General features: G+C 32.3%; 1 protein-coding gene across 2 annotated transcripts in view; it reads left to right on the forward strand.

The window, feature by feature from the left end:
- The window catches only part of LOC133544545 (xin actin-binding repeat-containing protein 2-like), a 201,368-nt gene that overhangs the window by 158,268 nt on the left and 27,897 nt on the right, over positions 1–15,203 (forward strand). The gene's annotated exons all lie outside the window — the stretch shown is intronic.

A 15,203-nucleotide genomic window follows, 5' to 3' on the forward strand; every position in this document is an offset into this window, starting at 1 on the left:
AACCATTCCACCTTCAACACGTTCAACTCATCCTGGACATTAAAACTACTATTTTTTAACATTCTACAAATTTCCAGGAATTCTCGTTTTTTGGCAACTTATTTCCACCCTTAAGTTCGACTACTACTTCAGAATAGTTTTTTACCATTTTTAAAAAATTCCCGCTTTTCCCGAAATTCCCAAATTTTTCTGAAATGGGACATTTTTTAAACTTCCAAAATTACCGCATTTTTCAACAATTCAAACCATTCCACCTTCAACACATTCATTTCATCCTGGACATTAAAATTACTATTTTTCCACATTCAACAAATTTCCAGGAATTCCCTTTTTTGGGTATCCTATCTCCGCCCTTAAAGTCAACTACTCCTTTAACATTTTTCAACCCATTGCAACCGTCCCACCATCAAAATGTTCCTCTTAATTAGGACAAAAACACAGTTGTTTTTTTGAACTGGAAAAATTCCCGGTTTTCCCGACATTCCAGGAATTCTGTAATACCATTTCTCAATTCAACATGTTACTTCTTCAACATTTCTCAACCGATTTGAAACATTTCAACACCAACTATTTCAAATCATTCAGACCATTGAATTTTTTACCATTTTCAAAAAAATGTCCACTTTTCCTGAAATTCCTAGTTTTTCTGAAATGGGGCATTTTTCCAACTTCCACAATTACCACATTTTTCAGCCGATTCAAACCATTCCACCTTCAACACGTTCAACTCATCCTGGACATTAAAATTACTATTTTTCCCCATTCTACAAATTTCCAGGAATTCCCGTTTTTTGGCAACTTATTTCCACCCTTAAGTTCGACTACTACTTCGGACTAGTTTTTTACCATTTTTTTTTTTAATTCCCGCTTTTCCCGAAATTCCCAAATTTTTCTGAAATGGGACATTTCTTAAACTTCCACAATTACCGCATTTTTCAACAATTCAAACCATTCCACCATTAAAACGTTCCTCTTAATTAGGACAAAAAACACAGTTGTTTTTTTGAACTGGAAAAATTCCCGGTTTTCCCGACATTCCACGAATTCTGTAATACATTTCTCAATTCAACATGTTACTTCTTCAACATTTCTCAACCGATTTGAAACATTTCAACACCAACTATTTCAAATCATTCAGACCATTGCAGTTTTTTACCATTTTCAAAAAAATGCCCACTTTTCCTGAAATTCCTAGTTTTTCTGAAATGGGACATTTTTCCAACTTCCACAATTACCACATTTTTCAACCAATTCAAACCATTTCACCTTCAACACGTTCAACTCATCCTGTACATTAAAATTACTTTTTTTTCACATTCTACAAATTTCCAGGAATTCCCGTTTTTTGGCAACTTATTTCCACCCTTAAGTTCGACTACTACTTCAGACTAGTTTTTTACCTTTTTTTTTTAAATTCCCGCTTTTCCCGAAATTCCCAAATTTTTCTGAAATGGGACATTTTTTTAAACTTCCAAAATTACCGCATTTTTCAACAATTCAAACCATTCCACCATCAAAACGTTCCTCTTAATTAGGACAAAAAACACAGTTGTTTTTTTTAACTGTAAAAATTCCCGGTTTTTCCGACATTCCAGGAATTCCGTAATACATTTCTCAATTCAACATGTTACTTCTTCAACATTTCTCAACCGATTTGAAACATTTCAACACCAACTATTTCAAATTATTCAGACCATTGAAGTTTTTTTTACCATTTTCTAAAAAATTCCCACTTTTCCTGAAATTCCAAATTTTTTCTGAAATGCTACATTTTTCCAACGTCCTTAATTACCACATTTTTCAGCCGATTCAAACCATTTCACCTTCAACACGTTCAACTCATCCTGGACATTAAAACTACTATTTTTCCACATTCTACAAATTTCCAGGAATTCCCGTTTTTTGGCAACTTATTTCCACCCTTAAGTTCGACTACTACTTCAGACTAGTTTTTTACCATTTTTTAAAAAATTCCCGCTTTTCCCGAAATTCCAGAATTTTTCTGAAATGGGACATTTTTTAAACTTCCACAATTACCGCATTTTTCAACAATTCAAACCATTCCACCATCAAAACGTTCCTCTTAATTAGGACAAAAAACATAGTTGTTTTTTTTAACTGGAAAAATTCCCGGTTTTCCCGACATTCCAGGAATTCTGTAATACCATTTCTCAATCCAACATGTTACTTCTTCAACATTTCTTGATCGATTTGAAATATTTCAACACCAAGTATTTAAAATCATTCAGACCATTTAAGTTTTTTTTTTTTTTTACCATTTTCTAAAAAATTCCCGCTTTACCCAAATTCCCAAATTTTTCTGAAATGGGACATTTTTCCAACTTCCACAATTACCAAATTTTTTAACCAATTCAAACCATTCCACCTTCAACACGTTCAAGTCATCCTGGACATTAAAACTACTATTTTTTCACATTCTACAAATTTCCAGGAATTGCCGTTTTTTGGCAACTTATTTCTGCCTTTAGGTTTACCAGTTTTCCCAAAATTCCAGGAATTTCTCAATTAAAAATGGTTACCAATTCAACATTTCTTGCTCGATTTAAACAATTCCAACACCAATCAATTAAACTTATTCGGGACATTCATGCTACTAGTAATTTTAAAAAAAAATCCCGCTTTTCCCAAATTTCTACCAAGTTCCCATTGAAAAGAATGGGACATTTTTCCAAGTTGCACAATTACCAAATTTTTCAATCTATATAAACCACGGCTTGACCCCTGCTGTCCCGATCGCTCCTCATCAGCTGGGTTTCGTCACTGAATCGAGAAGATGCCAAAACGCGTTACTTCAGCCTAACGCTTGATCTCGGAGAGCGAGGTCAAATCCGGCCCTCCGATGCGCCCTCTCCGCCATCTGCTCAGTGAGTCGTGGCGCCGCGTGGATGCAGCGAGCGTAAAGGAAATCACTGAATGCTAAATTTTACATGGAGGTGCGCGAGTGTCGGGGTCGGTTTCATCGACTCGGCGCTCACGTGCCTCGGCAGAAGAGCACTTCCCAGGCGAGTGTCGAATCCGGAGCGCCATGTTTCAGTTCATCAGCCAGAAAGATATCGTCATCCTCACTTTTAAATGTTAACAGCAAGCTCAAATATTCTAACTTTATCCACTGAAGGCCGCACACTGAAAAATCAAAGCAAGTGGGGGCCATTTTGATATTTTTTATTTAAAAAAAACAATACAATATAAGTATAAAAAATATATATATATTTCGGCCTCCACTCAGGCTTGATCTCAGGGACCCCAAAGGGTTTTGGTGAAAAAAATATAAAAAATGTGTCATTATTCAATATTATTTTTTTATTATTATTCAAGTTTTAAATCTCACTAACCTTTTTGAAACCAAGAGCTACTTCTTGGATACTGATTAATGCGAAGGGCTACCAGTTTGATACACACTTAAGTAAATTGCCAGAAATAGCCAATTTGCTCAATTTACCTTTAATAAATAAATATATATATATATATATTTTTAGAGAATAAATGATGCAAAAAACAATTGAACGGTTTAAAAGAGGAGAAAACACGAAAAAAAAAATGAAAATTAAATTTTGAAACATAGTTTATCTTCAATTTCGACACTTTGAAATTCAAAATGCAACGGAAAAAAATAAAGAGAAAAACTAGCTAATTCGAATATTTTTGAAAAAAGTAAAATAATTTATAGAACATCATTAGTAATTTTTTTCTTATTATTCAAGTTTTAAATCTCTAGATCAGGGGTCACCAACCTTTTTGAAACCAAGAGCTACTTCTTGGGTACTGATTGATGCGAAGGGCTACCAGTTTGATACACACTTAAATAAATTGCCAGAAATAGCCAATTTGCTCAATTTACCTTTAATAAATATATATATATATATATATATATATATATATATATATATATATATATATATATATATATATATACATATATATATATATATATATATATATATATATGGTTATTTCTGTCCATCATTCCGTCGTACATTTTTTTCCTTTTACAGAAGGTTTTTTTTAGAGAATAAATGATGCAAAAAACAATTGAACGGTTTAAAAGAGGAGAAAACACGAAAAAAAAAATGAAAATTAAATTTTGAAACATAGTTTATCTTCAATTTCGACACTGTAAAATTCAAAATTCAACGGAAAAAAATAAAGAGAAAAACTAGCTAATTCGAATATTTTGGAAAAAAATAAAATAATTTATAGAACATCATTAGAATATTTTTTCTTATTATTCAAGTTTTAAATCTCTAGATCAGGGGTCACCAACCTTTTTGAAAGCAAGAGCTACTTCTTGGGTACTGATTAATGCGAAGGGCTACCAGTTTGATACACACTTAAATAAATTGCCAGAAATAGCCAATTTGCTCAATTTACCTTTAATAAATATATACATATAAATATGGTTATTTCTGTCTGTCATTCCGTCGTACATTTTTTTCCTTTTACAGAAGGTTTTTTTAGAGAATAAATGATGCAAAAAACAATTGAACGGTGGTTTAAAAGAGGAGAAAACACGAAAAAAATGAAAATTAAATTTTGAAACATAGTTTATCTTCAGTTTCGACTCTTTAAAATTCAAAATTCAACGGAAAAAAATAAAGAGAAAAACTAGCTAATTCGAATATTTTGGAAAAAAATAAAATAATTTATAGAACATCATTAGAATATTTTTTCTTATTATTCAAGTTTTAAATCTCTAGATCAGGGGTCACCAACCTTTTTGAAAGCAAGAGCTACTTCTTGGGTACTGATTAATGCGAAGGGCTACCAGTTTGATACACACTTAAATAAATTGCCAGAAATAGCCAATTTGCTCAATTTACCTTTAATAAATAAATATACATATATATATATATATATTATATATATATATATATATATATATATATATATATATATATATATATATATATATATATATATATATATATATATGTATATATATATATATATATATATATATATATATATATATATATGTATATATATATATATATATATATATGGTTATTTCTGTCCATCATTCCGTCGTACATTTTTTTCCTTTTACAGAAGGTTTTTTTAGAGAATAAATGATGCAAAAAACAATTGAACGGTGGTGTAAAAGAGGAGAAAACACGAAAAAAATGAAAATTAAATTTTGAAACATAGTTTATCTTCAATTTCGACACTTTAAAATTCAAAATTCAACGGAAAAAAATAAAGAAAAAAACTAGCTAATTCGAATATTTAAAAAAAAAATAATAATTTATAGAACATCATTAGTAATGTTTTTTCTTATTATTCAAGTTTTAAATCTCTAGATCAGGGGTCACCAACCTTTTTGAAAGCAAGAGCTACTTCTTGGGTACTGATTGATGCGAAGGGCTACCAGTTTGATACACACTTAAATAAATTGCCAGAAATAGCCAATTTGCTCAATTTACCCTTAATAAATAAATATATATATATAAATATGGTTATTTCTGTCTGTCATTCCGTCGTACATTTTTTTTCCTTTTACGGAAGGTTTTTTGTAGAGAATAAATGATGAAAAAAACACTTAATTGAACGGTGGTTTAAAAGAGGAGAAAACAGAAAAAAAATGAAAATACAATTTTGAAACATAGTTTATCTTCAATTTCGACTCTTTAAAATTCAAAATTCAACCAAAAAAAATAGAGAAAAACTAGCTAATTTGAATATTTTAGAAAAAAATAAAAGAATTTATGGAACATCACTAGTATTTTTTTACTGATTAAGATTCATTTTAGAATTTTGATGACATGTTTTAAATAGGTTAAAATCCAATCTGCACTTTGTTAGAATATATAACAAATTGTACCAAGCTATATTTCTAACAAAGACAAATCATTATTTCTTCTAGATTTTCCAGAACAAAATTTTTTAAAAGAAATTCAAAAGACTTTGAAATAAGATTTAAATTTGATCCTACAGATTTTCTAGGTTTGGCAGAATATTTTTTTTGAATTTTAATCATAATAAGTTTGAAGAAGCTAAAATGAAGAATTAAATTAAAATGTACTTATTATTGTTTACAATAAATAAAATATATACTTGAACATCGATTTAAATTTTCAGGAAAAAAGAGGATAGGAATTTAAAAGGTAAAAAGGTAAATGTGTTGGAAAATCCTAAAATCATTTTTAAAATTGTATTTTTTTCTAAAATTGTCTTTCTGAAAGTTATACGAAGCAAAGTAAAATAAAAATAATTTATTTAAACCAGTGAAGACCAAGTCGTTCAAATATTTTCTTGGATTTTCAAATTCTATTTGATTTTTGTCTCTCTTAGAATTAAAAATGTCGAGCAAAGCCAGACCAGCTTGCTAGTAAATAAATACAATTTAAAAAATAGAGGCAGCTCACTGGTAAGTGCTGCTATTTGAGCTATTTTTAGAACTGGCCAGCGGGCGACTCATTTGGTCCTTACGGGCGACCTGGTGCCCACGGGCACCGCATTGGTGACCCCTGTTCTATATCAACATTAAGTCCATCAGTCAATATAATGATTTTAAAGATTTAGGTTGTATGCTCTTTTTGTCACAAAAAAAAATGTTTTTTTATGGAAAAATCACAAAATATACAATATTTTCACCCAATATTTTTTAAAGTGGAATATTTGAGATTATATAATAATTGGAGCATTAAACAGGTCAATAACTCATAACACCATTGATTTTAATTAATTATTATTTTTTGAGCAATGACATTAAAAAAAAAATCACACTAAAATGATGGGGGATCCAAAAGTGTTAGAAAATAAATTTTACATTTTTTTTACTGTTTACTTTTAACACAATACCCTCGAAATCAACTTCAGCTCTATCCGTCAATTATAAGTTTGATTGTTGTTTATGTTTTTTGTTTGTTAATTTTTGGCCCTTCTTTAAAAAACAGCTCTGTTTTTTATATGGCAAACACAAAATATGCAACATTTTCCCCCAAAAATATCTCAAAGTGGAAAACTTTGAATAGGTCAATAATTCATATTGACATTGATTTTGATTCATTATTATTTTTTAAGGAAAGAAACAGCCTGCATGGCAGCTTTGTTTTATTAGAGTAAACATTGCAACATTTTCTTGTTACATTTCACCCGTTTGCTCCTTTATATCACTTTTTACGTTTTAAAAATTTTTCAATCGTATTTTTAAAATGTGCCGTGGGGCCGTTAAAAAATTACCTGAGGCCGCAAATGGCCCCCGGGCCGCACTTTGGACACCCCTGTTCTAAGGAATAAATCATGTTTATTTTGTGCGTATTTTTTTTTTTACAACTTTACTTTTATTATACTGTAACCATAAAGGGCTTTGTGAAAAGCCATTTGTTTCCGCTTCGAACTGATCCCGCATCGATATCGGGTATCGATATCGGCAACCACAACAACAAACAAAGTATCAGCTTGCATTTGACGTCCTACTTGGAGAGCCAGTTAACATTAAATGCCCTCCCAAATAACATTTATTCTCTTTTAGTCAAGTCCTTTGCAAAAAGGTAAAATGCTAGGCTATAAAGTACCAGCAGCTGGCGGCTACACAACAACTAAGCACACAATAGCACACTAGCTAGAGACGTGTAAAAAGTGTCCTCAATTGAACGATATTCCAACTGTAAAGCAGTCAATATAAACAAGTATTAAATAATTATAGTTGCATATTATTTACACATGTCATGTCTGTGTGATTATGTTTTGTTTTTTTGGGACACTCTGTTCCGGTTTTGGCACTTCCTGGTTTGTTTTGTTACCATAGCAACTCGTTAGTTTTCACCTTGTCCTCATGTCACGCCCCTGTCCTCATGTCTCACACCTGTTTTCACTAATCACCACAGTATTATTTAAGCCTGTCTGTTTCTGTTGTTTATCCTGGCAACATCAAAAGACCCATGTTCCTTTCTCGTCACAGTAAGTGTTTTTGTTTTAGTTGTTCATAGTTCTGCCATTGTGCAAGTTTTAGTTCCTGTCCATAGTTTATGCCATAGTGCAAGTGTTTGTTTCCATAACCAAGTTTTGTACCTCCATTGTGAGCGCCTTTTGTTTGTCTTTTAGTAGTTATAGTGTTAAAATAAAAAGACGTACATTCATTCACGCCTTGCTCGTGCCAACTTTACTTTGCATCGGAAAAACAATCCAAGTCCCAGTCGTGACAAAACATTCAAGTCTCCAAGGCAGAAGTGCATTAGAAAGTAACCAGTAACAAACGTGTCCGCATCATTCCACTTACTATGTCATGAGCGTAACCAAATTAATTTTTGTGACCACTAGGTGTCACCCCAAAAAATGTACTTTATTTATTTATTTATTTTTAGATTAATGTCAACCTTTTCCAATATTCCAGTACAAGTATGTGTGATTCCAGCTGATGTAAAATGGGATCGATATCCGTATCAGCCAATACGCTCGACTCCAATACCCCTGCTCAGAAATATGGTGATTTATATCATCTTGAAATGTAGAAACGATACATGGTAAGAGCAGTTGAACTGATTATTGTTTGCTTATTAAAAAGCCGATTTCACATATGTGGGTGTTGTTGATTCATTGTGTGAATGCTCCACAGTGTTCACACATATGGTTTCTCTTTTTCTTCTCCAGATTTTGGCGCGCTCTACCGTCCACATTTTTCATCCGATTCAAACCGTTCCAACTTCAAACTGTCCAGCCAATTCGGGACTCGAGGGCTTTCTTTTGAAAAATTCCAAAAATTCCCAGATTTCCCAGAATTCCAGGTTGTCCGGGACATTTTTCCCATTCAAAATTAATTGGCCATTTTTCACACGTCCACCATTTCCACATTTTTCGACGGATTCAAACCATTCCACCTTCAACATATTCCACCACACAGGAAATTTAAACTACCCTTTTTTGAAGTTCAAAAAAATTCCAGGATTTTCTACAATTCCGGGTTTTTCAAAACCTTATTTCCTCCGACATTTTTCAACCCACTTCAACCATTCTACCGTCAAAACATTCCTCTTAAGCAGGACAAAAAACAAAATTGTTTTTTCGAACAGAAAAAATATTCCAGATTTTCCTGAAATTCAAGGAATTTCGTTATACCATTTTTCAATTCAACATGTTGCTTTTTCAAAAATTTTTCGAACTGTTTGAAACATTTCGACACCAACCATTTCAACTCATTCAGACCATTCAAGTTTTTTTTGTTTCTTTTTCACCATTTTCTAAAAAATTCCCAATTTTTTCTGAAATTCCCATTAAAATTGATGAGACACTTTTCAATACTTCCGCAAATACCACAGTTTTCAACCGATTCAAACCATTCCACCTTCAACACATTCAACTCATCCTGGACATTCAAACTACTATGTTTCCACATTCAACAAACTTCCAGGAATTCCCGTTTTTTGGTAATTTTTATCAGCCCTTAAATTCGATAATACTCCTTCCACAGTTTTCAACCGATTCAAACCGTTCCAACTGTAGACTGTTCAGCCTCTTCGGGAATTGCGGGATTTATCTTGACAAATTCCAGACATTCCCAGATTTCCCAGAATTCCAGGTTTTCCGGGGCATTTTCCCCATATAAAATTAATTGGCCATTTTTTACACGTCCACCATTTCCACATTTTTCCATCGAATCAATTCCATTTTCAACATATTGCACCACACAGGAAATTAAAATACCCTTTTTTGAAGTTCAAAAAAATTCCAGGATTTTCTACAATTCCGGGTTTTTCAAAACCTTATTTCCTCCGACATTTTTCAACCCACTTCAACCATTCTACCGTCAAAACATTCCTCTTAACCAGGAGAAAAAACAAATTTGTTTTTTGAACTGAAAAAATATTCCAGATTTTCCTGAAATTCCAGGAATTCCGTAACACCATTTTTCAATTCAACATGTTGCTTCTTTAAAATTTTTCGACCGATTTGAAACATTTCAACACCAACCATTTCAACTCATTCAGACCATTCAAGTTTTTTTTGTGGTTTTTTTTTACCATTTTCTAAAAAATTCCCATTTTTTTCTGAAATTCCCATTAAAATTAATTGGACACTTTTAAAAACTTCCGCAATTACAAAATGTGTCAACCGATTCCAACCATTCCACCTTCAACACATTCAACTCATCCTGGAAACTCAAACTACTATGTTTCCACATTCAACAAACTTCCAGGAATTCCCGTTTTTTGGAAATTTTTATCCAACTGTAGACTGTTCAGCCTCTTCGGGAATTGCAGGATTTCTCTTGACAAATCCTAAACATTCCCAGATTTCCCAGAATTCCAGGTTTTCCGGGACATTTTCCCCATATAAAATTAATTGGCCATTTTTCACACGTCCACCATTTCCACATTTTTCAACTAAATCAAACCATTCCATTTTCAACATATTCCACCATCCAGGAAATTTAAACAACCCTTTTTTGAAGTTCCAAAAAATTCCAGGATTTTCCATGATTCCAGATTTTCCAAGCCCTATTTCCACATTTTTCAACCGAATCAAACCATTCCACCTTCAACATATTCCACCATACAGGAGTTTTAAAGTTCCCTTTTTAGAAGTTCAAAAAAATTCCAGGATTTTACACAATTCCAGGTTTTCCAAAGCCCTATCTCCACTCTTTTTTCTGGCGACTACCCCTCCCACATTTTCAACCCATTTCAACCATTCCACAGTCAAAACGTTTCTCTTAATTAGGACAAAAAACTAAATTGTTTTTTTTAACTGGAAAATTCACGGTTTTCCCGACATTCCAGGAATTCTGTAATACCATTTCTCAATTCAACATGTTAGTTCTTTAACATTTCTCGAACCGATTTGAAACATTTCAACACCAACTATTTCAAATCATTCAGACCATTGATGTTTTTTTATACCATTGTCTAAAAAATTGTAATTTTTCCCGAAATTCCCATTTTTTTCTGAAATGGGAAATTTTTCAAACTTCCACAATTACCACATTTTTCATCTGATTCAAACCCTTCCACCTTCAACACATTGAACTCATCCTGGACATTGAAACTATTATTTTTCCACATTCAACAAATTTCCAGGAATTCCCGTTTTTTGGCAACCTATTTCCACCCTTAAGTTCGACTACTCCTTTCACATTTTTCAACCCATTTCAATGGTTTCACCGCCCAAACACTCATATTCAGAACAAAAACCACGTTGGTTAAGACACTATAAACATTCCCAGTTTTCCCGAAATTCCAAGAATTTCTCAATTAAAAATTGTTACCAATTCAACATTTCTTGCCCGATTTACACAATTCCAACACCAATCAATTCAACTCATTTGGGACATTCATGCTTAGTCATTTTTTTTAAAAAATACCGCTTTTCCCAGAATCCCCGAATTTCCAGGGAGTTCCCATTGAGATGAATGGGACATTTTTCCAAGTTGCACAATTACCACATTTTTTAACCTATTTAAACCATTACAACATTAACACATTCATTTTATCCTGGACATTCAAACTACTATTTTTCAACATTCAACAAATTTCCAAGTGTTTTTTGGTAACCTTTGCTGCCATTAAGTTCGACTACTCCTTTCGAATTTTTCAACCAAAATCAACCGTTCCACCATCAAAATGTTCCTCTTGATTACAACAAAACAAAGTTGATGTTTTTTTAAACTGGAAAAATTCCCGGTTTACCCGAAATTCCAGGAATTCCGTAATGCCCATTTCTCAATTCAACATGTTACTACTTCTTCAACATTTACAAAGTATTACAAAGCATTCAGACGATTGAAGTTTTTCACCATTTTCTAAAAAATTCTCACTTTTCCCGAAATTCCCAAATTTGTCTGAAATGAGACATTTTTCAAACTTCCACAATTACGGCATTTTTCAACTGATTCAAACCATTCCACTTTCAACATGTTCAAAACATCCTGGAAATTCAAACTATTATTTTTCAAAATTCAACAAATTTCCAGGAATTCCCGTTTTTTGGAAACCTATTTTCGCCCTTAAGTTTGACTACTCCTTTTACATTTGTCAACATATTTCAACGGTTCCACCATCAAAACACTCATATTCAGAACAAAAACCACGTTGTTTAAAGAACTACAAAAATTCCCAGTTTTCCTGAAATTCCAGAATTTCTCAATTAAAAATGGTTACCAATTCAACATTTCTTGCCCGATTTAAACAATTCCAACACCAATCAATTCAACTCATTCGGGACATTCATGCTCTTAGTCATTCTTTTTTTAAATCCCGTTTTTCCCAAAATTCCTAAATTTCCAGCAAGTTCCCATTGAAATGATTTGGGACATTTTTCCAAGTTGCACAATTACCACATTTTTTAACCTATTTAAACCATTCCAACATTAACACATTCCTTTTATCCTGGACATTCAAACTACTGTTTTTTCCCATTTAAAATTTTTCCAGGAATTCCCGTTTTTTGGTTACCTATTTCCGCCCTTAAGTTCGACTACTCCTTTCACATTTTTCAATATTTTTCAACATATTTCAATGGTTCCACCGTCAAAACACTCATATTCAGAACAAAAAACACATTGTTTAAGGAACTAGAAAAATTCAGTTTTCCCAAAATTTCAGGAATTTTCTCAATTAAAAATGGTTACCAATTCAACATTTCTTGCCCGATTTAAACAATTTCAACACCAGTCAATTCAACTCATTCATGCTCTTAGTCATTTTTTAAAAAATCCTGCTTTTCCCAAAATTCACAAATTTCCAGCAAGTTCCCATTGAAACGAATGGGACATGTTTCCAAGTTGCACAATTACCACATTTTTCAAGCTATTTAAACCATTCCAACATTAACACATTCCTTTTATCCTGGACATTCAGACTACTGTTTTTTCGCATTTAAACATTTTCCAGGAATTCCCGTTTTTTGGCAACCTATTTCCGCCCTTAAGTTCGACTACTCCTTTCACATTTTTCAACCCACTTCAACCGTTCCACCATCAAAACGTTCCTCTTAATTAGGAAAAAAAACAAAAGGAATTCCGTAATACCATTTCTCAATTCAACATGTTACTTCTTCAACATTTCTCAACCGTTTTGAAACATTTCAACAACTATTACAAATCATTCGGACTATTGAAGTTTTTTTTACTATTTTCCAAAAATTTCCACTTTTCCCCAAATTCCCAAATTTGTCTGAAATGGGACCTTTTTCCAACTTCCTCAATTACCACATTTTTCAACTGATTCAAACCATTCTACATTCAACACGTTCTAATCATCCTGGACATTCAAACTATTATTTTTCAAAATTCAACAAATTTCCAGTAATTCCCGTTTTTTGGTAACCTATTTCCGGCCTTAAGTTCGACTACTACTTTTACATTTTTCAACATATTTCAACGGTTTCACCGTCAAAACACTCATATTCGGAACAAAAAACACGTTGTTTAACTAACTAGAAAAACTCAGTTTTCCTGAAATTTCAGGAATTTCTCAATTAAAAATGGTTACCAATTCAACATTTCTTGCCCGATTTAAACAATTCCAACACTAATCAATTCAACTCATTCGGGACATTCATGCTCTTAGTCATTTTTTTTTTAAATCCCGTTTTTCCCAAAATTCCTAAATTTCCAGCAAGTTCCCATTGAAATGATTTGGGACATTTTTCCAAGTTGCACAATTACCACATTTTTTAACCTATTTAAACCATTCCAACATTAACACATTCCTTTTATCCTGGACATTCAAACTACTGTTTTTTCCCATTTAAAATTTTTCCAGGAATTCCCGTTTTTTGGTTACCTATTTCCGCCCTTAAGTTCGACTACTCCTTTCACATTTTTCAATATTTTTCAACATATTTCAATGGTTCCACCGTCAAAACACTCATATTCAGAACAAAAAACACATTGTTTAAGGAACTAGAAAAATTCAGTTTTCCCAAAATTTCAGGAATTTTCTCAATTAAAAATGGTTACCAATTCAACATTTCTTGCCCGATTTAAACAATTTCAACACCAGTCAATTCAACTCATTCATGCTCTTAGTCATTTTTTAAAAAATCCTGCTTTTCCCAAAATTCACAAATTTCCAGCAAGTTGCCATTGAAACGAATGGGACATGTTTCCAAGTTGCACAATTACCACATTTTTCAAGCTATTTAAACCATTCCAACATTAACACATTCCTTTTATCCTGGACATTCAAACTACTGTTTTTTCGCATTTAAACATTTTCCAGGAATTCCCGTTTTTTGGCAACCTATTTCCGCCCTTAAGTTCGACTACTCCTTTCACATTTTTCAACCCACTTCAACCGTTCCACCATCAAAACGTTCCTCTTAATTAGGAAAAAAAACAAAAGGAATTCCGTAATACCATTTCTCAATTCAACATGTTACTTCTTCAACATTTCTCAACCGTTTTGAAACATTTCAACAACTATTACAAATCATTCGGACTATTGAAGTTTTTTTACTATTTTCCAAAAATTTCCACTTTTCCCCAAATTCCCAAATTTGTCTGAAATGGGACCTTTTTCCAACTTCCTCAATTACCACATTTTTCAACTGATTCAAACCATTCTACATTACAACACGTTCTAATCATCCTGGACATTCAAACTATTATTTTTCAAAATTCAACAAATTTCCCGTAATTCCCGTTTTTTGGTAACCTATTTCCAGCCTTAAGTTCGACTACTACTTTTACATTTTTCAACATATTTCAACGGTTTCACCGTCAAAACACTCATATTCAGAACAAAAAACACGTTGTTTAACTAACTAGAAAAACTCAGTTTTCCTGAAATTTCAGGAATTTCTCAATTAAAAATGGTTACCAATTCAACATTTCTTGCTCGATTTAAACAATTCCAACACCAATCAATTCAACTCATTCGGGACATTCATGCTCTTGGTCATTTTTTAAAAAAATCCCGTTTTTCCCAAAATTCCCAAATTTCCAGCAAGTTCCCATTGAAATGATTTGGACATTTTTCTAAGTTGCACAATCACCACAATTTTCAACCAATTTAAACCATTCCAACATTAACACATTCTTTTTACCCTGGACATTCAAACTACTGTTTTTTCCCATTTAAAATTTTTCCAGGAATTCGCGTTTTTTGGCAACCTATTTCCGCCCTTAAGTTCGACTACTCCTTTCACATTTTTCAACATTTTCAACATATTTCAACGGTTCCACCGTCAAAACACTCATATTCAGAACAAAAACCACGTTGTTTAAGGAACTAGAAAAATTCCGT

This window comes from Nerophis ophidion, linkage group LG27 (genome assembly GCF_033978795.1).
Source record: "Nerophis ophidion isolate RoL-2023_Sa linkage group LG27, RoL_Noph_v1.0, whole genome shotgun sequence".
In the NCBI taxonomy this organism is placed as follows: Eukaryota; Metazoa; Chordata; class Actinopteri; order Syngnathiformes; family Syngnathidae; genus Nerophis; species Nerophis ophidion.